Here is a 27,111-nt window from a genome sequence, read left to right as displayed (position 1 = left end):
TATTTTTGCCCTTATAAAAACCCAGTGAGCTAGGTGTCTTTCATACTTCCATTTTACAGGTGGAGAAACTGAGGCCACACGGTATCAAGGGCAGGGTTAATGCCAGTGGTTATTTCACTGGCTATTGGGCTTAGGGCAAAGGCATGGTCTCCACGCTAGCTGGATGTTGTTGAAACAGGACAAAGGTGGTAACATTAGGTAGCTCCCCATTCCTCCAGAGGAGGGTCTTTTGAGTTGTGTTCAATGTTTTATCTGTGATGTGTTTTTACGTGACAGGAACTCAGTAAGTCACGCTCCAAAGAAGGCAGCCTGCCGCAAAAAAACGATAAATAGGTCTTTCGCTTTGCACATTTGGACAGGGAGTATTTGTCTCCAAGGCACTTAAAAAAACTCATGACATATGTAAAGAGTGAGAGAGAGAACAGGAGAGGCTGAAAAGCTCACCCACCTCTCAGTTTGGCACGCTCAGCTGAAGCTCTCTGTGTGCCCAGATGCAACCTATGTCCTGAATTGAGAGTTATTACTGCTTGGAAATTCTCTATAGCATTCCACACGTTTGTATGTCTATAAAATAGATTGGTTAATTTTACACCCTTTTGGATTTTATACAAATGGACTCAGCTATTTATTCCTCATAGTTATTTATTCCTCTCGCATTCCTCTTTTTTGCTTCACATTATTAAGCCATGTCATTGCTTCATATTGATGTGCACAGTGATACATCATTCATTTTCACTAGTAGCAGATATTTCATTCGATGAATACACCACACCTTGTTTTCACATCCTATTAAACAGATCTTCTCATATGAATGTGAAAGTTGGACCGCAGGAAGACCCAAGAAGAATGGATACATTAGAATTGGGGTGCTGTTGAAGAACACTGAAAGTACAAATGACTGCAAAATAACAAATACCTTTGTCTTGGAATAAGTATGGCCAGAAGAGGGGCAAGGATGGCAAGGTTTTGTCTCAGCTACTTTGGACATGTTGTCAGGAGAGACCAGTCCCTGGAGAATGACATCATGCTTGGTGAAGGAAGGGGCAATGAAAAGGAGGAGTGGTGAAGGGCTACATCATCGGCAAGATGAAGTGATATAGTGACGGAAACAATGGGTTCAAACATAACAATGATGCGAGGGTGGCTGAAACAAGACTCATGCAGTGCTTCCTTCTGCTGTCCGTAGAGTTTGCCTGAGGCTGAACTGATTGGACAGCCCCCAACACCAACAACGGTTGACTACTTTCCTCCTAAAATGTTATTATGTCAGAGTGCTGCATGTACTTCATGATGTATAGACCAAGGGGATAAAACAAGCATTCAAGCCTTGAGTTGTTGTATTGAAGGATTCTGGGGGTAAAACATTTCTCAAACCGGAAGAAATAAAAACTCCAAGCCTGAAGGATTCTGTGGGCAAAATATTGAACCATGCAGGACACACCCCAAAATGATGGAGATGATACAGTCACTGTACTGACAAAAACGCAAAACAAAACCTCGGTTGACATTCAACCATTCCAGGAAGTCACATCCAACAAGAGCCAATCATATTGGAGGAGGGAGTCATCATTCGCTGAAGTCACTGGCAAAAAGAAAAAGTTTCAAGAATTGATGGAATATTTTTGTGGATGTTTCAACAAATGAATGTAGTACTGGAAGCACTGACTAGTATATGCCAAGAAATTTGGAAGGCAGCTACCTGGTCAATTGACTGGAAAGATCCATATTCATGTCCATTCCAAAGATAAATAACTAAACAGAATGCAGACATTATTGAAAAATATTAATATCTCACACAAATAAAATCCTCCTGACCATGATTCAAAAACAGCAGTAGGAAGCTGCCAGACTTAAGCCCAGATTCAGAAGAAGACCTGGGAGGAGAGTTGTCATTGTTGATATTGGATGGATCCTAGCTGAAAGCAGAGGTTAACAGAAAGATGGATGTCTGAGTCTCATTGACTGTTTAAAGACGTTGAGCTCTATGGGTCATAACAAGCAGATGTGAATAACATTGCAAAGAATTGGAGTTTCAGAACACTGAGTTGTGCTTAGGCGAAACCTGTACATAGACCAAGAGGTTGTTACCTGAAGAGAAAAGTGGATATGGTATGGTATGTAATAATGTAAAACCAGGGAAGGCGTGCATTGGGGTTTCATGGTAGTTATTCAATCTATAGGTAAAGCAAATAATTCAAGAAGCTGCATTATATTAAAAGGAATGAGGCATCCGTATGTGAAATACTCATTAGCAACCTGCAATATGCAGGTGACAAGCCCTTGCTTGTTGAAAGTGAAGAGGACTTGAAGGACCTATTGGTGAACTTCAATGTGGACTCCACTTCCACATAAAGAGAACCAATCGGCAACATCACGATAAACGAAGAAAGTTTAAGTTGTCTACGGTTTCATTTGACTTGGATTCCGAATCAAGCCCCGCAGAAGCAGCAGTCAGGAAATAAGTAACGCACTTCCTTGGAAAAATCTGCAAAAGATCTCTTAAAAAAGATTTCTCCAAAAATCTCCTGCAAAAGTTAAAAGTAAAGATGTTGTTTTGAAGCCTAAGGCAAGCCTGACCCAAGCCATACTACTCTTAATCACCTCTATAGATTTGAAACCTACAAAAAGGAATAAAGAAGACTGGAGAAGAATTGATGCCTTTGAACTATGGTGTTGGCTAGGAACATTAAATATACTCCGGACTGCTCCCTCACTACCATCAAGTCGATTCTGACTCACAGAGATCCCAAATAACAGAAGGGAACCGCCCCTGTGGATTTCTACGGCTGTACGTCTTTATAGGAGCAGAAAGCCTCATCTTTCTCCTATGGAGAGGCTTGTGGTTTCAAACTGCTGACTTTGTGGTTAACAGCTCAGCACACAATCCACCAAGCCACCAGGCAGAATGCTCCTTAGAAGTAAGAATAGTAAGAGTTTATCTCATGTTCTTTAGACATGCCATCAGGTGGGGCAAATCACTGGGGAAGACCATCATGCTTGGCAAAGCAGAGGGTCAGAAAAAAGGAGGAAGACCTTCAATGATATGGATTGATACAGGGGCTATAACAATGGACTCAAGCATAATGTGGTAATTACGTAATCTGGTGTCAATTGGGTCTTGAGAGGATTAAGAGCGAAGGAGTGGAGTCTAGTCTGTCCATCAGATCATAGACAAGGAGGCCTCTGGGTGGGCATGGCCTTCTCCTGAGAATTCGGGGAACACCTGTATTCCCCTCCTTGGAGACAGGAGACACTTTCTCTCTCCCCTCACTCCCTTAGAAGTGCTCTACTGACAAGACACATTGCCCTATACTGATAGAGCCCATGCCCTGGAAGCTGAAGGAACCACATGGAGATGCTGGCCATCACTGAGATGCCTTTACCACCACTGGATCCACAAGACTTTGCGTCAACTGGCCTGTGATCTTCCTGCATTCAGTGTCATTGCATATGTTTCAAGAGACTGAAGAGGACTTAATGAATTGGTATTGGAAATAGGCTAATATCAGACTTTTGGACTTGATCTGGACTGGGCTCGGTTGTTTTCTCAATATTCAGCTGCTTTTGTATATAAAGCTCTTTCTTAAACACATATGAGAGTCTTTGAATTTGTTTTCTACTCTACCCAGACTAACACACACAGCAACCGTGGTGAGGATGGCACAGGACTGGGCAGTGTTTCCTCCTGTTAGATGCAGGGTTACCATGAGTCAGAACTGACCAGACAGCACCGAAGAACATGACGAGTACTGAGACAGCCATTTATGCCACTGATACCTTGTAGCCAATTTTCTATAAAAGTCTCCATCTGTAGGTCCATTTAAACATCCAAGAAAAATATTTTTTAGGACAAGATAGTCTTTATCCCATCAGCTCAGAATGTTTTCATGTGAACAATACGAATAAAAGTTTTGTGTCTTTTTCTCATGTAGAAAAAAGAAGTACTTTTCTTCAAGGAAATAAATCCTAATAATTTTTTTAATGCACCAAATGAAAAAATATGGCCTATCCTGACAGGAGTAATTTTTCTGAAAGTAGAAGATGAAGATTAAACTTGTTTTCTAATTTAGGAGGCTGGCTACTGACAGCTTGATGCCTGGGCATCTAGTGCCTATTCCCATCTACCCCATGTGCATAATTTATCCTTGCCCTTAGCTCCGTCATTTTAAAGAGGACCTTTGGGGGTATATTATTTAAAATCTTAGATCCCAGATTTTTCATCTGACAACATGCAGCTGCTGCCTTTGCCGTTAGCCCGCTTTGGAGAGTGAGGCAGTGTCTGTTTGGTGGATGTGCATAGCAAACATTTGATTTAATTATTATTACATGATCCTAATGAAAGCCTCATCCTATGGGGGAGGGGAGAGCTGGTGTCAAAAGGCTCCAACTTCTCCCTGAGAGATACTTGTCCAACACATTGAAGATTTTCTAGAAAAGGTACAGTTGGGTGAAAAGAACTGAAAATCAGCTCCTCCAGTGGAACTGTTGGTCATGCCAGGTAACCCAAGTACACAGAATGGAGTGTATTAGCCTTGGCCTTCATGGCCAACAGAACCTGCAAATATAACCTGTTGGGATTGGGACGATAGAGAGCTAGCCCATGTTGCCGTTGGCAGAACATTTTGCGTGGCCACAATGTTTTTCAAAACGTCAGCACACTCTAGTTGCTGTTGTTCCTTGCCTTGACTCAGCTCTGAGTTGCAGCATGTTTGCCCGTTCCATGCACACCTTGAACACACACAAACATACCCACTATGCCCACTAGTGCTTCAATTAAACTAACAGCGCATAAACAGCAAGCAACTCTAAAATAATTAAGAGAGACTTCACCTGCCAATTGTGATCTACCAGTGCCTGCCAGAAATACTTTGCTCGGATTTCATAAACCCGTGTCTGATTTCCTTAATAGGGAATTTAGCCTCTCGCAGTGGCAGAAAGTTTCCTAGACCTAAAGTTGTTTCCGTGACAGCCACCTCAGAAAAAGGCTGGGGGTGGGAGTGGGGGGTGCAGGGAAACACAGATCTTATCGTCGACTCCTGCACTATACAATGAATTAGCTCCAGAACTGGAAATGAGTCACTTCGTCCCTCTGACCCTCAGTTTACCTCCTCTGTAAAGTGGGGCTCCCAAAATAATGAAAGAAGAAACCAGAGAGCCAGGTGTGGACTTTTGGCTGCCTGATCCATGTGAGATGCAAAACTCTGCCTTGTGAGTAATATAAGCTGTTCCCTCCTGGACTGCAGCTCTGACTTTGGAGATAGGAAGCTGTCTATATTTTTATTTCACCACTTGTCTGCCGCTTGTGGTAGTGGCTTTACGTGGTGCGCTGATGCTGGAAGCTATGCCACCGGTATTTCACGTCTGCTGCCCAAGGCCTCTTCAAAGTGTTGAAAGCCAGAATGTTCCTTTGAAGACTAAGGTGCACCTGAATCAAGCCGTGGTGGTTCCCACTGCCTCATCAGCATGTGGAAATTGGGCACTGAACAAGGACGAGGGACGAGGGACACGGGATGGATGCATGTGCGTTAGGATGCTGGCGGAGAATATTGAAAGGAACACGGATTGCCAACAGAACAAACACGACTGCCCGGGAAGATGCACAGTCAGAAGGCTTCTTAGAGGCCAGGAGGGCGAGACTTCCCTCTCAGGGACTTTGGACATGTCATCAGGAGAGGCCAGTCCCTGGAGAGGGAAGCATGCTGGGTAAAACAGAGGGGCAGCAAAAATAGAGGAAGGCGCTAGACAAGATTCAGTGACAGAATGGCCGCCACAATGGATTCAAGCGTTAACAACAAAGATTGAGGGTGGCGCGGGACTGGGCAGTGTTTTATTCTGTTGTACAAAAGGCCACTATGCGTTGGAACCAACTAGAAGACAAAACAACAGCGTATTTCTGATTGTTAAAGATTACCAGGATCATCAGGAACCACCCAGGATGTTGGCTTTCTCTGAAGTCACAGGTCAGACACGGAGACCGTGAGCAGCCCGTGGGTCTGCAGTAATCGCACAGGTCACCTGGGCCCAGTAAAAAGGGAAATGGCCATGTGGTGGCTCCTTGACCTCATTGTCCCTGCTCTGGGCCACCTGTAAACAAGTGGCATGAAGGAAGTGTGAGGTTTATACAGCACCAGGGGTCTTGTTGATTCTTCCCAAAAAAGAAAGATATTTTTTGTTGTTGCTGTTTTCCAAGCCAGCTATTTCCGGCAGGCACCAAGTAGGACAGAGTCTGCCTTTGACGAACTCACCCAGAATCACTGCTGACGTTATCTTGGAGGGCAGGGGCCGGGACAGGAAAAAAGGTCTTCCCAATGTGAAATTCTCAGCGATGTAGCAAGCCTGTGTCCCAGCAAGCACGGCTCACCTGCAGGAGGTGGAATGCTGAGGGAGGAAAGGAAAATGGAAGAGGGCTGGGCAGGTGAGCTCACTTAGCCTTTGCCAAAGGCAAGGACACCATAGTCAGAGATTCTAAAGTCACTCTGGTTATGTGGTCTCCAAGGTGACCACCTTAAGTTTGAAGCCTCTAATGGGGGAGAATTAAAGCCTCCACGCACTGAGATCGGGTTAGCAATGTGACTTCCAGCACTGATGTGAATAGCCTTGCTGTCATGCTGACTGCATTAGAATGTGGAGTATTGCAGATACAGTTAGCTTAAAATTTCATACCTTATCATTTGATGTCCTTTTTGATCGATTTTAAATTTATTCTACCTTTTAATTTTTTTCTTTTCAATGAAGGGTTTTTAATATGTTTTACTTTGTTATTGATGTTAGGGTTCTTTGTTTGTTCTAATGTTTTTCTGTAGATGAAAACCAGGATAGGTAAACCTATAGATAGTAACTGGATTTGTTTTTAATCATTTTATTAGGGCCTCATACAACTCTTATCACAATCATACATACATCAATTGTGTCAAGCACATTTGTACATTCGTTGTCCTCATCATTCTCAAAACATTTGCTCTCTACTTAAGCCTCTGGCATCAGCTCATTTTTCCCCTCCCTCCCTGCTCCCTCCTCCCTCATGAACCCTTGATAACTTATAAATTATTATTTTGTCATATCTTATACTGTCCGACATCTCCCTTTACCCACTTTTCTGTTGTCCATCCCCCAGGGAGGAGGTCACATGTAAATCCTTGGATCCTTGTGATCGGTTCCCCCTTTCCAACCCACCCTTAGACACTAACTGGATTAATGGTTTCTTGGGAGCCTGGCAGGAGAGGCTGGAGGAAAATGAGGAAAGAAGAATATGTTCTAAAACTGATTGTGGTGATGATTGTACAACTCTCCTGGATCTGACTGAACTATTGAATGGTATGATATACAAATGACATGCCAATAGAAAAGCTTTAAAAAGCCGGGCATGACAGTGTTGCTCATGCATTTTCCTCTAAGAATTTTAAGGTTTTAGCTGCACATTTAGGTCCTTAACCCATTTTGAATTCGTTTCTGTATGTAATGTGAGACTTGGATCCTGTTTCATTGTTATGCATGTGGGAATCCAATTTTTTCAGTATTAGTTATTGAAGAAAACCTTCTTTGCCCATTGAATGGGCTTAGGACCCTTGTCAAAAATCAATTGACCATTATTTCTAGACTCTCAATTCTATTCCATTGGTTTATGTATCATACCTGTACGGGGCTATTTTCATTAGTGTAATATAGTATATTTTAAAATCGTGGACTATGAGCTCCTACTTTTTGTTTTTTCTTTCAACAATGCTTTAGCTACTCAGGGCCTCTTGCCATTCCATGTAAGGTCGATGTCTGTTTTTCTATTTCTGTAAAGAAGGCTGATGGAATTTTTATCAGCATTGTATTGAAGTTATAGGTAGATCACTTTGGGTAGTATTGACATTTTGACAATATTAAATCTAAACCTATTATAGAACATCTTTCCACTTATTTAAGTTTTCTTTAATCTCTCTCAGCTGTGTTTTATGGTGTTCATTGTATAAGTCCTTCATGTTCCTGACTGGATTTATTCCCAGGTATTTCATTCTCTTAGAGGCAATTGTAGATGGATTTTCCCCCTAATTTCCCTTTAATGCTTCTCCCTGCTGGTGTATAGAAACCCAGCTGATTTTTGTGCATTGATCTGCAACTTAGTTACACTCCTCAATTAGCTTTAGAAGATGTTTTGTGGGCACTAATGGTTTTTCTATATTTAGGATTAATTCATAGAATTTTCACTCACTGATTTTTTTAGAAGTAGATTAATAGGCCTCTCTTCCTAGTCTGTCTTAGTCTGGAAGTTAAGGTGCATTTGGTTTCCTGGGAGGTACATCAGCTGCCCATCTTGATTCCCACTTAGAAGACTAAAATGCTACTGCTGAACTACCCTGCCTCCAGCAACATGTGCTGCAGGTTTCATTTGGGGGATTAGATATGACTGGTATCTGGTGACTGAATACTGGGGGTTATTCTGTGACGCTAATTCACACACTGTTCTTGTAATGCTCTCCTCTCCAGATCCGAGGAAAGTAGCCTTGCTTTTTATGTCCATCCATTGCCTCAAAGGGAGGGTGCTTTTGTTATTGCAAAAAGCAAGGATTATTATAGACAGTGGAGCTCCTTGGCTTTTGTAGCCCCAAGGACTGAACTCTTGAGGAGGTAAATCCTTAACTGATGGAAGAGTCCCGAAGACTGGGAGAAGTAACTTCACGTGGGAGGGGCAGGATGCATTCCCCACAAAGCAGACTCAGAGAAGAGACACATTTTAAGAAGGCTGCAGCTAAGGAGGATAGACACCAGTGCGGGACGCCTAAAATGAGCTGAAGTTGATCTGCTCCTACACAGCAGGGAAGACACTTCAGCCACCAGATTCCAGACAGCAGTGTGGTCTGGAGAAAGCAGCCTGGAGATAGGTCTGTATCAGAAGGTAGAATGAGCTGAAGGCCAACGACGACTTCCAGGAATCATTCCAAGCTCCAACATTATAGGTGGAAACTAAGGAACAGACTTTTCCAATTCATGCCAATAATGATTGGAATTTAATTGTCCTACTATCTCTGGAGGGTGGAAGGTTGCATTTAATTTAAAGAAAACGTATGCTCTACTTGTCTCACAGTGAGGTTTATGTGAGGTAAGGCTACACAAATCTATAGGCTCCAAATAAAAATGATTGAAAGAACTGAACTATGTTAAGTTATATTCACTAACTACTAGTTATTATCAGTTTAGTGCAGATGTGTTCATCAAAATCAGTTTGCTCCTTAAAAATGTAAGCGATAGAGGGACAACTGCAAAGCGTTAAGATGAAGGTCCAGCATAAGAAGTTGGCAAAATCATTTGGCCATTTTTATGGGTTTCTGGTATATGGCTCTTCCCATCCATTCACAGTCAAGTCATTCTTTCCCACAAGATTTTGCCCTTTAGAATTACAAAACTATTAGCATCTACAGAAAAATAACACCAACAACACTACTCAGTACTTTGAAATCCCTGCGTCTCTCTAACTTTTCTTTGAGACTTTAGAGAATAGTGTGAATACAAAGCTTTCCTGGGGCACACAGTGGGGCAAGGTGTGTGGGGGTGGGATGGGGTGGGGTAAAGGGATGATGATATCAAGGAGTTCAAGAAGAAAGAGCATGTTTTGAAACTGATTGTAGTAGCAACTGTATGATTCTACTTGATGTGATTGAACTATGGAATGATATATCTGTATTAGCTCCCGATAAAAAAGTTTGGGGTCTGGGAAGCTTTTTTGGAAAAAACAAAACAAAAACCCAAACCCTTAATGGACTTTCTATGAATAGATGTTATTTTTTTTAGTTTCTGCCTCCCACCCCCCACACACTTTCTAATCTCATATCTCTTGTTATATTTTTATCAATATGTGGGATATCCAGATATCAGATGGTCACTGCATAAATATTTTTTCATCCCTTTGCTAACCAACAAAATAAACAAAAACAACTAGCTACTGCCATCTGATTGACTGACTCACAAGACCCTATAGCATAGGGTCTACAGAAACGGCCCTATGAACTTCTGAGATTGTTTTTAAGATTAGAAAGCCCGTCTTTCTCCCACTTGTTAACCACAATACCTATTAATTTCTCTAAATTTTATTGAACAATGTTGTGTTACTCTGGGTGGACTAGAGAAACTAATCCAGGGAGTCTCATATATGTATAGAAAAAAGCTTTATATCAAAGAATAATTGTATATTAAATAATTACAAAAGGTACTTTTGTATTAAGAAAACATCCCTGCCCAGTCCAGATCAAGTACATAAGTTTGATATTAGCCCATAAGTCCAATATTAGCCCATATGTCCAATACTAGTCCATATATTCTTCTACAGACTCACGCAGCACATGCAATGATGCCAAATGCAGGAAGATACAGATCAGTGGGTGGAAAGTCTTGTGGAAGCATCTCAGCACTGGAGCGGCTCTCCAGGTGGCTCCTCCAGCCCCAGGGCTCTGGCTGTCATCAGCATAGCTCCATGTGACTTGTCAACAGAATATGAAGAGGAGAGAGAGTGTGTGTGTCCTGCCTCCAGGGAGGAAGATAGGAGTTCCCAGAATCCTCTGGAAAAGCCATGCCCACACAGAGGCACCATTGGCTATGACCTGATTGACAGGTTAGACTTCACTCCTTCGCTCAAGTTGACGGGAGATGATGTAACTGCCACGAATGTATTCATCATTGAAGTGCTTGAAGCTTTGACAAGGGATAAGGCTTTCCTTACATTCCCACAGTAAATTCTTTCAAAGTATTGCTCAACATGTCTGTTCTTCCAAGTTCTCATTTTAGCTACACAACACATTGCACATTCTTTTTCACTTTTTCCAAACAATGATCAACCTTAGCCTCTTTTACTGAACAATTCAGCTCTTCTCCTAAGCATTCGATCCTACTTAAGTAGGTGCTCAACTAAACAGAAGAGTCTAAAGTTTACAGATTCAAAGAGTCCCTGCAGGGCAGAGTAGAGCTGCTCACAGGGATTTCCACCACTGTCATATTCATGGAAGTAGACTCCTATGAAGAGGCTAGGTGTGCACAAACTGCTGACTCCTTGCTTAGCAGTTGAGCACTTAACCACTGCATCATCGGAGTTGAAATTGACTCAGATACAATGGGTATCATCCATACAGTCACCTTTCCATTTTCAAAGAAACTGCAGCAACGATTTATTATGATTTGAACCCGTCTTGATCATCTCACTCTGCATTATTCTCACCTAACTTCCAACGAGTGAGTTTAACCAAGTTGTTTTCCCAAAGATATGGAGAAATATTTCTTAGAAGAGTTCTAGTAGATGCAAATTTCTCTGTCAGATTATGTAGTGATTTGACTTCTTATTGAGGCCAGTGAGCTGTTAACAATTCCTAAGGCACCAGAATGTGGGGAAGTTCAAAGGTCCCATGTCTCAGAAAAGATGCCTTCTTTCTGAGTATGATCAGAAACTTCTTAGACTAAGAAAGATAAGAAACCTCTCTAGATTTACAAAGTAGTCTAAACATTAGGAAGTATAGTAGTCCTGGAATAATTCTGTCTGGTTATTATCACTACCTGACAAATCACCCTAAGACTTACTGAATAAAAACAATCATTTTATTTTAGGGATGGAGGGTCAGTGTTTTGGAAGGACTCAACAGGGCAGTTCTAGCTTGAGGGCCTGTCAAAATTTTAAGTAAGAATTCAGCCTGGCAGTAGACATCTGAAGGCTGGACTGGACATTCACGGTGGACCGATAGGGCGTGCAGTTGTATTGGGTGGAACTGTGCTGGAGGACAGCCGAAGCCATTAAACAAACACCTCTTGTGGCCCTTTCATACAGTGTGCTTCCTCAGCACACCTCCTGGTACATGGACTTCGTAGCTCCAGACTCCAAATGTAAGCACTCAATGAAAAGGCAAAGACTACTTGTCTTTTAAGACTCAGCCTCAGATGGGGAGAGACCAATCGTTGTGCCTTAGATAGCCACTTGCATGCATTTAAGGCCCCAATTGCTACTTGTCAAAGTTGGATGTAGAACATTTTCTTGGTAGACTATTTAAAAAAAATCATTTTATTGGGGGCTCTTACAGCTCTTATAACAATCCATACATCCATGGTATCAAGCACATTTGTCCATATGTTGCCATCATCACTTCCAAGACAATTACTTTCTACTTGAGCTTTTGGTACCAGATACTCTTTTTCACCCTCCCCCCCCTCCCGCCCTCATGAGCCCTTGATAATTTATAAATTATTTTTATTTTCATATTTTACACTGTCTGCTGTCTCCCCTTACACACGTTTCTGTTGCTTGTCCCCCTGGGCAGGAGGGTTGGATGTTGATCATTGTGATCAGTTCCCCCTTCTCTTCCTTCCCCCCCCATCTTCCCCCTACCTTCAGGCTATCATTATTGGTCCTGAGGGGTTACTCTCATTATTGGTCCTGAGGGGTTTCTCTGTCCCGCATTCTGTGTGTCCAGAACACTTATCTGTACCAGTGTACATGCTCTGGTCTAGCCAAATTTGTAATGTAGAACTGGGGTCATGATAGTGGTGGGGAGGAATCATTAAAGGACCAGAGAAATGTTGTGTGTTTCGTCAGTGCTACACTGCACCCTAGCTGGCTCATCCCCTCCTTGTGATCCTTGTGTGAGAGTATGTGTAATTGTATACAGATGTGCTTTGAGTCTTCATTCTGATCCCCCTCATTCACATCAAAATGGTTGATTGTTTGGGATCTTCTGATGCCTGATACTTGATCCCATCGATACCCTGTGATCACATGTGTTGGTGTACTTCTTCCATGTGGGCTTTGCTGTTTCCCTGCTAGATGGCTGCTGGTTTAACTTTAAGCCTTTAAGACTGCAGATACTATATCTTGTAATAGCCGAGCACCATCAGCTGTCGTCACCACATTAGCTTGTTCACCTATTTTGTCTTCAGTGATTGTATTGGGAAGGTAAGCATCACAGAATGTCAAGTTACTAGAACAAAGTGTTCTTGCATTGATGGAGGACTTGCGTAGAGGCCCAAAGTCCATCTGCTACCTTAATACTTAACCCATATATATATATATGTGTGTGTGTGTGTGTGTGTGTGTATATATTTATACACACACACATATATATACATATATATATACATAGACCTATATCCCTATCATTATATATTAATATACTTACATATGTACATGTCTGTGTTTATATCTCTATAAATGTCTTTTGCCTTGTCATTCTTTCCTCTATTTCCTTTTACTTTCCTCCTGTCCCACTATCATGTTCAACCTTCATTCGGCTCTCTGTACTTCCTTTCGGCTACATTGCCCTTGATCGAACCCCACCAAGCATTCTATGCCCTCCGTGCCATTAAATTAGATAATTTGTTGTTCCCTTGTCCCTGAGTTTGTTGGCTCCTCCCTCCCTTTCCCCGAGCTTCTTCTCTCCCCTGTCCCCCTCTGAACAGTTGGTCCCATAGTTTTCTCCTTGGGATTGTTTATCCTGCCTATCTTATCTAGATAGACATGAAAGAAAATAAATTTTTTTAAAAGCCTATGAGTAGTTCCAAGTCTGTCTGTTGACCCTGATGGATGTTTTCCAATCTGGTCTGATGCAGCGCCAAGCCCTGCCCCACCCCCCACCCCCCCCACCTCCTGATTCTGAAGTCTATTTTCAGAATTCCTAGGGGACCTTGTTGCTTTGCTCCCCTTGCTGCTCTGTTGAACTCCCTTTGTGTTATGCCCTGATGTGAGGGGGGTTAGAGCAGGCACAATTCCTGCACTGTGTCTCCGATGCTTTGGCAGACTATTTTGTAGCAATGGAATTTGATTCCCTCGAGACCACGATCCTGAGGCCCAAAGCTCAGCAATGTATTCCATCCAGGTGTTTGGTTACTGCTAAGAAATTTTCATAACTTGGAGTTAATGCTGACCCATAGGAAGTCCAGTGTGGGCTTCTGAGACTTTAACTGTTTATAGGAGTAGAAAGCCCAGTCTTTCTTCCTCAGAGCTTCTGGTCCTTTTGAACTGCTGACCATGTGGATCGCAGTCTCCAACACATAGCCTCTATTCCAGCAGGGCTACATGCTTTACTATATTCATGGATATGTTGATAGCACATGTAAAAACCCAATCACAAATATGTTTTGTCAACCCCATCCAGAAGACTTTAGAAAAACAATTAGTTCATGAAAACAATTAGTCCTAAAGATTCGTTTCACTGCCACGAAACTCAGGCACCCCAACTCTGAAATCAGAGCTGGAAAGACCTGCTACCAACTGCTCTAAAAGAGATCTCAATAGAAGCCCCCAGATAGAAGGGGAGAAAAAGGTGGGGAAAATTCAAAATAACAAATAGGACTAGCCTTCCTGCTCTGATAGAGATGAATGGGACTCCTGCGATTATAGCATTGAACTCATCCCTGTGGTTTCCTTTTCAGCCAAATCAAAGACCGATGTATCAGGTAAGTGATAACATTAGGGAAGCAACACTCCCTCGAACAATCAAACATTTGTGATCAAAAGGGTAGCATTTACCCAAGAACAAATTTCAGAAGGTTGGACGTTTGGGGAAAGAAGGAGGAACTGAAAGGGAAGCACAGGGTGGGCATTTGATGAGTGGCATTGTATTACGGACGATGCAAACAGGGGCATGGGACAAAAAGTGGATGAATTTTTAAATGAGAACCTGGTTTACTCAGCAAACCTTCACCCAATTCACAATAAAAAGCTAAAAATAAAATATAGAAGAAGCCCCCCTCCACCCCCTAGTGATGTGTGGGATGGTTTATCAATGGCCTTTATTAAGAGTCAATTCCATGATTCTCTTCCACTGACAACTAAATCCCTTATCAACGCATCGTCAGACTGTCATTCTGGGGATATGTGCCTGATGTTTGTCTGGCAGTAAGAAGACAGTGCTTTGTGGTCTGAAGATATACAAGAGATTTCCTTCTTGGCATTAAAGTTCATACGTTTACACAGAAAGAGGAATTATTTTGTTACTGGATGTGGCTGATTTGATCTAGTCCCAGCTGGGCCTCTGTTCCACAAGCTGAGCACTACCAGCATCAAGAAAGCGGTGGCTTTTGGGCCCCTGGGATCCCACCTAGTGGAGCTCAGCTCCCTTATCTCCAATATCGTTCTCAAGCCCCCCGTCAGAAAGTCCACAAAACATCTTACTCCTAGAAAATGCAGTAGACTTCAGTCCACTGTGTTTTCTGCCAGTTTTTTTTAACCATGTACAAAGGTATATTCAGTATCCTCACTAGTTTAATCAGTGGAAAAATTATTTCAGGATTATTGATTATCAAATAAACTTCATAGCGACAGAATGGAAAATAGCAAAATGTGTATCTTTGTTTTGAAAATAGTGCCTCCCCCCCCACCCACTAGATACATTTCAGAAATTCCTCTTCTATCACCTCTAGATTTCGAAGTCATGGTGGTCAGTATTATTTAATGTGAAAACGTTATTTTTTCAAGCAAAAATAAAACTCCAAAGCACACAGAGACGTCTGTTTATATTTCCACAGAACTAAAGAGTTCAACAGAGTGGCAAGCAGTGAGTCCAGCATGGAGGGAAAACAGGACACTGCCTGTATCTGAGCCCAGCCGTGTGGCAGCCTTGCAAAATCAACTACTGATAAGGCTTCCATCCCTCTGTTGGCTTTGCCATGATTAGATTTGAAATTCTGGAAAATTCAACAAAGGGCTTCCATTTATGTGGGTGATTCATTAATGAGACACAGATTCACAAAGGCGTCCGAGAGAAAGCTGTCGCTTCTTTAAATGCATGGCTTCAGCAAATTCTTAAAGTGGAATTAGCCCTATCTCTACCCATGGGAAATTTGAAGTTCTTGTCCTACTCTTAAGAGCCTGGGTAGTGTAAACTGTGTGTGATCGCCTCCCACCCTCACGGTGGATGGTTCAAAACTACTGTGGAAGAAAGGTCTGGCCCACTGCTTCCATAAAGACTGCAGTCAAGAAAACACCGTGGAACAATTCTACACCGTAACATCTGTAGCCTCCAGGACTCAGGATCAACTTGAGGACGACAGGTTTCTTCCTATGCTCACTCCTGTGAAAATCAAATGCTTGCCGTTGGCCTACTAATTAGGAAAAAGGGAAATGGAGGCCAATCTGAATTATGGGCAGCAGATATGAGCTCATGATTGGTATGAGGTTTGGTTTCAGCTGAAAAGAAATGTCTAGAAAGCATTCATCTTTGACCCATGACGCCTACCTATTGTTAGGAATAGGGAAAAACCCCGATTAGCTCCATAAGTTCTGACCCAAACTTGTTGAGAAGTGAATAGGGGTAGGTATGCTAGGGTGGACTTCCGTCCTTGAATGCCACTCGCCATTTATAGACAGGACCTGCAGAATCAGAAGGCTCCATGTGGACAACACCCTATCTATTTCTTCCCCCCAAAGAATCTTTTGGACTGCAGGCAGAAGATCTGTAGCCCAGATATGGGATTCTACAACTATTTTGCTAACTGTTTCTTCAATTAGAAAAGTGTGGGGAAGGTTTTAAAATTCGAACACCTTGGTTCCATACTGGTGCAAATAAAAATTCTGGGGATGTAGATTGAGGCAACAGTGCTTTTTAAAGCTTTTTAAATCCCAGGGGACTGCAATATGCAAGTCAAGTTGAGAACCATTGTTGTCAAAGTCTAGAGTTACTGTCAGTGAACGTGTTCTAGATTTCCTAACCTTGGACTTTGATACTTCGCTGGGAGCCCTAGTAAGGTTTGGGCATGAAAATGGTTAACCATATTCAACTGCTAATCAAAAGTTTGCAAATCTGAGTTCACCCAGAGGCACCTTGGAGGAAAGATCTACTTTAAAAAAAGTGGACCACTGAAAGCCCTACCTGGACACACACAAAACCCCGGGGTCAGGTCAATGGTGCCAGAGACTCAGATCTAACTCATAGCTGTTCTATGAACAACAGAGCAAAACATTGCCTGTCCTCATCATTGTTGCTATATTGGAGCCACTGTTGCAGCTACTACTGTAGGTACAGGATGGGATCTGGATCAAAAGCAGTCTTTGCTGTAGAATTAACACTGCCAGAACCAGATGAACTCACCGACTGACTCCATCCGTAGTCTTTAGTTCAGAGGAATGAAACAATTAATGAAAAATTTTGAAAAGTTACCTGTAGTGGAGTTTTGCTATTATTTCTCTCTTTTCTTTCCTTAATCGCATTTTTACATCCACCCCTCCAGCGTCTGAGCCCCAGACTGTTGGACCATTTCTTTCTTTTTATTCTGAAAAGAAATTTGGGGGCTGAGCTGTCTGTTCCTTGTCCCCTTGGATCAGGCAGCCTGCAGCTGTGTTCACAAAGAGCAGGAAATGGATCTGTTCCAATACTCAATCAAGGAAGATGATGCTTGTGAACCACGAAGACTTGGCTGTGATGGGGCCATGGAGTAAGGTGATAAAGTGCCTTATGCTTCCATTTTGGGACTGGGCGAAGGCATATGAAAAGAGCAGAAAGGCTTAAGTGGAATGCAGAAAGGATTAAGTGGAATGTGTAGTGTTGTTGCTCCTTAACTCAAAGATAAGGGAGCTGGATAGCGAGGGCTTTTGAAACTAAAATTCTTCAGGGTCTTCTCAGACTAGTTCATCCATGCTGACCACCGCTAAGCTGGGGTCATTGGGCAACATTTGGCTGGCATGCCGTCTTCAAGTATGAAATGTCTGTAACACTTGCAAAGTTATTCATTCATTACTTTCAGATTGATTTGCACACTGGGAAAGCATCCTTTGCAGTATAAAGATAAAATAATCCATATCTCCAAACCAACAAAGTTTACTATGAATGCTGGAAATCCCATGCCAAGCAAGCAGGGCAGACGTTATAAGTAGAAATAATTGCTGAGGTTCTTGGCAGGCTAAGAAGCTGCAGGGCACCGATGACCTCAGTGAAGGCAAGGAAATCAAAGCCAAGCCCACTGCCATTGAGTTGGTTCTGACTCATGATGACCGTGGGTGGTGTAAACAGTTGGGGCTTAACTACTAACTGAAAGATTGGATGTTCAAAACCACTCAGTGGCACTTCAGGAAAAAGTTTTAGCTGCTTTCATAAAGATTATAACCAAGAATATCCTTTGGGTCTCAGTTATAATTCAGGGGTCCTCTTATAGGCAAGGATGGAATAGTAAAAAGCAACAACTTATTGTGGGGAAAAAAGGATATATATATATATATATACACATTCGTTGATTCATATATATATATTGAATCACTGTCGTTGATTCAATGCCAACTCATAGTGACCCTATAGGACAGGGTAGAACTGCCACTGTGAGTTTCTGAGACTGTAACTTTTTATGGGAGTAGAAAGCCCTGTCTCTCTCCCAAGGAGTGGCTGGTGGTTTTGAACTTCTGGACTTGCTGTCAGCAGCCCAACTTGTGAAATTTACCAGCCCATTTGTATACATATACATTTTGATTAGTTAGTCCTTTTTTATATTTTAAACATTTCTTTTCTACTTGCAAAAGTGTCAAAAAGAAAAAGTCATATATATTAGCATTTAGATATGTAGATTATTTTCTAAATAGTTTGACATCTAATTGTATGAAAAATAAAATTTCCCTAAAATCAGGCATCATCTTCAGCTACAGGTAATCTTCACTTTACATGTGTGGAACCATAAAATGTCCATGTAAAACAATCTTAATACAATGTTGCAAAATATCCCCATGATTCCTCTAATGCAGCAGTTGTCAACCTGTGAGTCACAACCTCTTTGGGGGGTCAAATGACCCTTTTACAGGGGTTACCCAATTCATAGCAGTAGGAAAGTTATAGTTATGATGTGGCAACGAAAATAATTTTATGGTTCATGGGGGGGTCACCACAACATGAGGAACTGTACTAAAGGGTCGAGGCATTAGGGAGGTTGAGAACCACTGCTGTAATGTGACACGTTTCTCCAATGTCACTCCCACAGTCATCTTTCTCATTACAACTATTTTCTTTATTTATATTGCAAGGCTTGTCTTTACTAAATTCCTCCTGCTTCATATCTAGAATCCCTAAAACCATAGCAGTGTCGCTCCCCAGATTAGCTGTTTCTTTCGTAACTCCAATTTTTTGATTCACTTACAGATTTAACCCATTTAGTTTCTTTGCTGCACTTTCTTCCTTGTTGACCAGCTCTCTCCTTTGATCATCCACTTTTAGAGTGTCATGCTGGTGACAAGGAGACAGCATAGCGACACACTCGTCTGTCTATAAATGAGCTGATGCACAGGGACCAATCACTGGCAGAGTTTGAATGAAGTCATGGAACATGCTGTGCACCTGGTCCCTACATAATAATTTGTAGACCCAAAAATTAGCAGGGAAGTTTGGACTTTATATAATGCCTCACAATTAATATATTATGGAATTAGTTATTTGTTAAGGGTTAAGCCAATTAGGAAAGTGATGTGTGCAAGTAGTAGTCAACCAAAGTCAACCAATATGTTATATTGGGAAAACCTGGTCCATATAATTTATTCCAAAAGAAATAATTTAATATAGAGAACTGATTACAAAGGGATTTTGTCTTAGGCTGGATTCTCTTGAGAAACAAAACCAGTGAATATCTCACATAGTTGTAGAATCTGGCAAGTCCCAAAACTGTGAGTCATGAGACTGGAGGCTTCTCTGTCCTCGTGTGGTTGCAGGGGCTTACAAATCCAAAATTGATAGGTCAGATGCCAGGCTGCTGGCTCATAGTGCTGCCGGAGCTATTGAATCCCCAAATCTGCAGGTCAGGCAGTAGATGGCTGGCTCACGTCCCAAGAGCTGGAGGTCAGATGATGACAAGTCAGGTGCAGGATTCAGAGAGAGTGAGGACTTTGTCAGAACATTCATATATATTGGATGCAGGCCCCACCCACCAAAGAAATACTTCTTGTCTCAGATCACCAAAATGGTGGATAATAAGCTAATACTGAGAATCTTGGTGTAGCTATGTTGACACACAACACTAACCATCACAAGCCAGAATTTCTGATAAGCCAAATAGGGCATGCCAAAGGTTGATAACACTAGGAAGCCGGTATCACCATCAAGGCTGGAGGGGCAGTGGTAAGAGAAGATGTTCCGCAGAGGTTGGAAGGCAGAGTCACCAGGAACTGCATCTGTCAGATGGCTACCTGGTTGACTCCAGTGCTATGGAGAGGCGTGTGACGGCAGGAGGTAGGATGAGGAAGGAGACCGGCAGTGCTGGAGATACTATTCTGGAGGAGAGGGGAGCGGGGTTTGGGGTGGGGGGAAGAGCAATTCCTGACTTCCTTTCTCTCATTCTCAGACCTCTCAACAGTGCCATTAATGGACCAAACTAATTGAAATCCAGTTGACAAGAGTATTTGGAAATATCATTTATAAAGGAAGGGTGAGAAAGAAATCTGGGAACCAAATCTGAAACCCACTGCCCGTGGCTCAACTCTGACACATAGTGACCATATTCAGGGTGTCCTAACCATAAATGTTTACAAAAGCAGACAGCCTCATCTTTCTCCCACAGAGCTGCTGGAGGGTTTGAACGGACCTACTTTCAAGTTAGCAACCCACCACCTAGACACCACTGCCTCTGAAAAAAATAGCACAGGGTAGAACTGCCCCTTTGGGTTTCTGAGACTGTAACTCTTTAAGGAACTAGAAAACCTCGTCTTTCTTCTTCAGAGCAGCTGCTGTTTGCAAAATGCTGACCTTGCAGATCGCAGCACAACGTGTAACCACGATGCCACCAGGCTCCTCCAGTGTCTCCGGAAACAACACACAGTAAATGGCCAGATAAATAACCACTACCATGAATTAAATGGAGGATGTCTTTTTCTTCATAAGAGACCCTCAGTGAGACACATGCTGGCATTCGTTCAATATCTTTGAAGTCAAGACAGAGAAACTTTCAATTCTCCTAGCCTTTCTCTCAGGGCCCTAGATTGACTGCTGCCGCTCTAATTCTTGTGTTCGCGTTTAAAATAAGAAGGGTCATGCCAATCACTCACATCTCTATTCAAACACACACACACCCCAGAATATATTCAATTGACTTCCTTTTTGTCTTCTCTGATTTGACCTGAGAGGCTGACAAGTTGGGAAAATGTGGTTGTAATTGACTTAGACCAATACCGATGCTCTACGTGAACGTTTGTGCATGGTCATTATAAACAAACTGGGTAATGGAAAATGGATGGTTCGCACAGAGTGTCTGCCAACAAAGTCTTTTGGGATTCCAGCTCATTGCTGACTTAGATCTGGTTTGAAAGCTCCAGGGGAGCTAGTGACCCGGAGGCTCACTAAATTCCAAGCCTTGAGCTCTCTCTTGTTAGACATTTCATGACGTTTTCATAACTTAGGTTGAATCATCCGCTCTCATTCTTACAGCCTGACCTTCTGACTACATCTGCTTCTTCCTGAGGCTGACAAGAACTCCCTGACGGAATCCTCAACACATATTGCTTGGGCAACTATTAGGTATCAAAGACTTCTCTAGGAAATTGAGATATATTAGCAAACTGGCAAAAATCCCCACCTTTGTCGTGTTTTGTGCTGATGAGAGAAGAGAGACAAGGAAAAATAAACAGTCTGTTCTGAGGATGAACGTGCTCTGGAAAAAGACTAGCAGAGCAAAGTGGAGAGAATTGGGAGTACCAGGGAGGGAGTGGCCATGACTTTTCATGGGAGTCTGTAGCCTCATATGACTTTTGCTTGCATGGGTCTGTTTCTTCCTGAAAAAGCCAGGCTGGACTTCCACATAGGTAGGGACCCTCAGACCTCCCTTGGATCTAGGAGATAAAAGCCACAAGAGACCCTTTGTTTAAGAGTTTCTCCACCTTTCAAATAGTAACGATTCTCTCTTCTTTGGAGCCAGAGTTTGTATAAGTTATTTTGATCCAGAATGTGGAAAAGAACAAATTAAACATTAAATCATTTCTAATTAAAAACACACACATATAAATCTGTATCAGAAATTGTAGGGCTTGATCAGTTTCCAGCAGCATATACCTTATCTAAACATTTATGAATTAAATACTTTTAAAAGTTTATAGATAATGTGAAATAAAGATATATTTATGCATTTCTCACCACCAACTACATGCTAATTCCATACGTAAGCACATATTTTTTTTCTCATTAAAATTGTGGTCTTCCAAGTACACATTGTTCCCATGAAGATCGTGATATATAAAGATGATTGCTTGGTTGCAAAGGCTACGTGCTGCTGACTTTTTACAGGAGTGTTTATCCCTTCTCTGTTAAACAAGCCTCGGTGCTACAATGGGCTAAGTGTGAGACTGCTAACCACCAAGTCCACAATTTGAATCCACTAGCCCCTCCAGGAGAAAGATAAACCAGGCTGCTTTCGTAAAGAGCCACAGCCTTGGACATCCTATGAAACATTTCCGCTCGGTCCTATAGGAGGGCTGAGTTGAAATCAACTCCACAGCATTCTACTTTCTGGAATTCAAAGTGGGCCAATAAGTCCGCTTGCATCTTGTGCCCATCTTTCCCATTAGCTGGACCACAAGAAGTCAGAGGTGGGCTCTCCAGATCCGACGGGCTCTGAGCAACAAGAGTTGCTCCTGCAGAAGTCTGAACAGGTAGTGCTCCATTCTCTGAGAAAACCATAAGCGATTCCCACCCACAAAGCTGTAGTGTTACCTGAACTTACATTAGCCTCTACATAGAAGACACCAGGTTTCTAGAAACATTCTCTCCTTTTCTTAGGTCTTTATTAGGAACTTTCTTCTGACACAGGTAGTAAATTAATAGTGATTGTGTTTTGGAAAGCATTTGAAATAGATAAAGGCATTGCTATTTTCCTAAGTCATGAGAAATCTGTTAAGCAATTCCTTGACAAGTACATAACTGTTGCTTTTTAGAGTATTTAATTGTGAAATATAGGTGAATCATTGCCATAGGAATGAAAAACCCTCAAAGAATTTTATAGAAAATTTGAAATGAGGTAGAAAAAAACTGGGGGGAAAGGCCACTTGGAAAATTAACATGAGCCTGACCCAAGCCTCATATGCATATGAATGTTGGTCAATGAATTAGAAAGACTAGGAAAAATTGTTGCATTTGTTCTATAGTACTGGCAAGGGCCTCGTGGAAGTACAGCCAGGATGCTTCTGAGAGGCAGGGACGGTAAGGCTTCATCTCATGTACTTTGGACATATTATCAGAGAGACCAGGCTCTGGAAAAGGACATTTGGCTTGGTAAAGTAGACGGTCAAGAAAAACAAGGAGGAGACAGGCCCTCCAGGACATGGACGGACACAGTGGCATACCCCATTGCAACAATGGAATCAAACTGATCACTATGAGTCAAAACCTACTTAATAGTAACCAACAACAACAACATCAACCAGATCTAATGATTATGGGGGCTGGCCAGAGTGCTATGCCCATAAATATTTTTTCACAAAGTTCTTTAAGTAGTATTAATCTTCCCATTTTATCTAGAAACCTGAGGCTGCGAGAAGCTGCCAAGCTTGCCCACTTTGAAGCCAGGTACTTAAAAGTTGGACCCAGGCATAAGTTTTCTATTTTTCAAAGAATACTAATTCTCTAGGAAACCCACAGGGGCAGTTCTACTCTGTCCTATAGGGTCATTATAAATTGGAATGCACCTGATAGCAGTATATATATATATATACTGCTATCAGGTGCATTCCAATATATATATATATATACAGAGAGAGAGAGAGCGACTATATTTATTGAGCATCTACCACCTATCAAACATTGATCTAGGTGCTATTACTTGTGCTCTTTAATTTATTTGGTAAAATAAGTGTCATTTTCTTTATTTTATAAACAGGAAAAATCTGAGTTTGAAGATGTCAAGCAGCTTTTCCCAAATTACAAATATTGAGTCACTTGAGGAACTGATATGTGAACTCCCGTTAGCTGACGCTGGACTTAGGTCCAGCACTTTTTCTTCTTTATTTATTATTATTTTTTTTTTCAGCACTCTTTCTATGACATAAGAATCAAAACAATCACAGTGAGAAAATAGATTCGTTTTCTTATGCAATATGAGGCACAAGTACACATCTGTTTACAGATTCTCGTCCATTTACATCCACTGGCACCCTCTGGTCAACTCCCTTGTGATACATTTGACTGGAGAACAGTATGAAATTATTGGCACCCACATGTGTCAGGCAGTTAGTGGGAGAATAATCCTGGTGTGAGAGAAGGAATCTAATTGATCTAAAAGAAGGAGCACTAGGAGGTTCTCACTAAAGCAGGGCGGATGGTGCCTGGGTTATCCAGAGACATTGTCAATGTGGAGACCCAAGTATATGGAAACCAGATTTCCTTCTGGGAGAAGTTCAGCAAAAGCAAGTCTGGGCCCCAATACAGGAGGCACTTGGACTTCAAGATAGTCACTGGGATCAGGTCCAGTATCAAAAGATAGAGAGAGACCCAGTGATCACCAATGGATATGCCAGGATAGTCCCAGTTTACAATGGTTGACTTTGGATTTGGACAATAAATATCTATGGCCATTGGACTTGTCATGTTAGTCAGGACGTGTCTCTGACTTAACGTTTGAGTTCTATTGCTTGCCTCTCATCCATGATTTGCGGGGACCTCAGACATATTGAATCATGTTGCTATCTTTCCTGCTCTTTTTTCTTTTTAGACCATGTAACTCAGGAGTCCTTTCCCTAGCACCACTGCCTTCCCCACACCCACAGTCCTCTTCTTGGCCTGGCTAATTTCCACTTGTCCTTTGCATAGAGGCGTAGCTCTCACTTCCCCTAGGAAGTCTTTTCTGCCCCACCTTCCCGCCCCCACTTTGACTTCACCGCCCTCGACATAGTTCCATTTCCCCATCCCAATATCAAGTGTGTTTTGCTGAAACTGCCTTTTACAGAGCTTTCATCCCTCACTGTATCCACAGCAATAAGCTCAAACATATGAGAGACCATGGAGATGGTACCGAACCAGGCAAGGTTCCATTGTACATAAGGCCACTGAGTGAAGGAGAGGACTCCCAGACAACTAACAACAACAATAATGTGTCTTCCTCATGCCTCTTTCCTCTTCGAAGGAGCTGAGTAACACATCAAACAAAAACACCAAATGTGTTGCCATTGAGCCATTTCTAACTCCCAGACAATCCAGAGGACAGAGGAGAACTTTCTCATGGGATTTCCAAGGCAATGATTTTTACAGAAGCAGATTGCTAGGCCTTTCACTCTTGGAGCAACTGATGGGTTTTAACTGCCAACCTTTGAGTTAGCAGCTGAATGTTCACCCAAGGCACCACCAAGACTCTTTTGGCTAAAGCAGAAGTCCCATGAATGTTTTGGAGCTAAGGCTGAGAGCGATTCTGCTCTAGATGAATGCTCTGGATGAATGTTTTGGAGCTGAGGCTGAGAGCGATTCTGTTCTGGATGAATGTTTTGGAGCTAAGGCTGAGAGCAATCCTGTTCTCAAATTTGGAGTCATAGAGATCAGACCTAGGACCCAGATGGTTTGGATAGATGAAATGTCTCCTTTCGGATTTGTCTAATATTGGGCAGGGGAATCTTTGGGCCTCACCCATGAGACAGGAGGATCATGGGGGACTGAGATACTGCATTGCCTGGCTCTACAAGGCAGAATCAGGGTTACAGGTTGGTATCAGTTTACCACCAAATAAGGAGGCCGGATCATATAAAATGTATTCTTCACCCACTTTGCCCCAGGTTGTCATGGGGTCTACCTTCTACACTAGCTCCATACGTGGGACTGGGGTTGGAATGGGGCGTGCTGTACTGTACGAGCAGGAAGCCTGGATAAAGAGAACCTGAGACAAACCCCACCCCCTGTGGAGCCTCCAGACTCAGGTCTTAGTAGGCATCAATCTCTTCTATCCCTTTGCTATTTGATCAGCCTAAACAGGCTCGTCATTGTACACCTGATCACTGTCCTTGCTCCTTCTCCCAAACCCTACCCCTCGCTTCAATGTTCAGCCTGCTTGGATCTAACTATTGTTTGTATCTCATTCTTTCCATCGTAATAGCAGTCCTTTTTTAACGAAGCGTTCGTTATAAATGTCGTTGTTCCTCCAGGTGATCCATTTCATAGCACTGGTTCTGCAAAGGCTGGGGCCTCCCTTCCCTTGACCTAGCTCTTGAGCAAGTCTTTAGGCCCCTCAGATACCTTTGCTGTCCTGCCTCAGCTGAGCTCTTCAGCTTCACCAGCTATTTCATGTCAGATCCAACCTGTTTTTAAGATAACCATGTGTGCCCTTGTAGGATAATCAACCGATTATGTGAGAGGGTGAGGCTAGTTTCCAGTTGGCTTTTGGGCACACAAAGAGTCAGGGAACAAAGTGAGGGCAGAGGCCTTCCCTTCCCTGACTCTTCCCTCATGGGGCAAGTACTTACTGCGAACTGACCAGATGTCAAGGAGATCTTGGTGGAGTACGTAGTTAAGGACTCAGCTATTAGCTGAAAGGTTGGCAGGGATAACTCACCCAAGTGGTGCCTCAAACTACAGGTCTTGTGACCTGCTTCAGAAAAGCCCTGAAAGCCCAGGGGACGAGTCCCTACTCTGCACGCACCGCGCTGCCGTGAATCTCAACTGACTAGACGGCAATGAACAACAGTTAGGTGTCGGCTTATTGATATACAGAAAAATGACTCAGAGTAAAAAGTCATCGCAGAGATATGAAACTATATTTTAAACTCATTGATGTATGCCAACTTAAATATTTTTATCTTATTTTCTAGCATCCAAAAAACTTGAACACATAGCAGACCAGGGGTGAAAGCCTCAATTCAAGGTACAGGATGTCATGTTCCTTCACCAAGTGTAACAGCCTTGCTCCCTAATCTGCTTTCTTTCTCTATGGTCCTCGCCCCTGAGGGCTATAAAAGTTCACATGTTCAAATATCATTTTCACTCTTCAATAGCTTTGGCAGAACTATTAGCCTGTTTTTATGGTTGTTGTTTTTACATTTTTTCCAGAAGAACAAAGTAAACCCTTTATGAGGTGAGGGAATGGGTGATTGACTTCATTTCTGTTTTTGAAGATAAATCAACTCTTGTAAGACAGACAGAGAGGCAATAACATTGTACTGACTCACCCTCGTACAGGGGTAGTTAGGAGGCTATTGGACTCAGGGTTTAATCTGGGATGACGGCGGTG

Source organism: Echinops telfairi, unplaced genomic scaffold, assembly GCF_000313985.2.
Source record: "Echinops telfairi isolate 266 unplaced genomic scaffold, ASM31398v2 ScPeMD7_6;HRSCAF=24_0, whole genome shotgun sequence".
NCBI classification, from domain to species: domain Eukaryota; kingdom Metazoa; phylum Chordata; class Mammalia; order Afrosoricida; family Tenrecidae; genus Echinops; species Echinops telfairi.
This window is presented reverse-complemented; position numbering follows the sequence as displayed.